The following is a 756-nucleotide window of genomic DNA, read 5'->3' as shown; positions in this document are numbered from 1 at the left end:
AGTTTTGACTCATCTCATCTGCATCCCCTGCCAGCCTCCATGCAAAATTCAACTCAACTCTTCTTTTTAAATTTGTCAGAGAAAAACATACAACAACAAAAAATAATGCAATTCAGACAGAAGCGCACTGAACAATCACCAAAGGTGTAGGTGTAACAGGAGAGTAATACAGCAGATCAGCACTCTATTGGAGTGAATAAGAAGTAATAATATTACATCAGTGATTAAAACTGAGTGATGAGATTTGTATTACTTATCAGAGCCCAAAACCAGCCTCTACTACCACACATACATCAGTGGATGTCCCGCAACACAGAACACAAAGAGACACAAACGTGGCGACGTGAGCAATATGAACATATTGTCACTGCATTCGTGCCACCAGATCAGAAGAAAGGGAGACAGACCTGCTGGTCCTCTCTTCTTATTCTTCTTACTCTTGTTGCGGTGGTTGAGCTGGGAAAAGGCCTCTGCTGCCTTTTGCACCTGCGCCACAAAGATTTCTATGTCGTCCAGGGCACAGTTGAGGATTTGCTGTGGGAGACAAATCCCGGGGTTTAGCATGTAGAATACAGCATCGTGAGACAGTGAAAGGAGCTGTACAATATCATCGTGGATAAAAATAAAAATAAAAACAAACACGCACCACATCTTTCTCAATGCGCTGGGCCAGCTTTTCATGCGACTCCGTGTCATTTTGTCCGGGGGCTTGTCTAGCTACATCCACACACACACACACACACACACACACACACA

General features: G+C 43.7%; 1 long non-coding RNA gene across 1 annotated transcript; it reads right to left on the bottom strand.

Annotated features, from left to right (window-relative positions):
• Positions 1-421: 421 nt before the first annotated feature.
• On the bottom strand, positions 422-731 carry LOC147819946 (uncharacterized). Its single transcript, XR_015438555.1, has 2 exons — positions 647-731; positions 422-534 (listed from the first exon to the last, which is right to left on the bottom strand). It is a non-coding gene; the product is annotated as an uncharacterized LOC147819946 (long non-coding RNA).
• Positions 732-756: the final 25 nt, after the last annotated feature.

Source organism: Seriola lalandi, unplaced genomic scaffold, assembly GCF_002814215.2.
Source record: "Seriola lalandi dorsalis isolate HSWRI2012SDOR001 ecotype SW California unplaced genomic scaffold, Sedor1 jcf7180002011449, whole genome shotgun sequence".
Taxonomy (NCBI): Eukaryota; Metazoa; Chordata; class Actinopteri; order Carangiformes; family Carangidae; genus Seriola; species Seriola lalandi.
The sequence above is the reverse complement of the archived record's forward strand: the minus strand, read 5'-3'. Positions and strand labels throughout refer to the sequence as shown.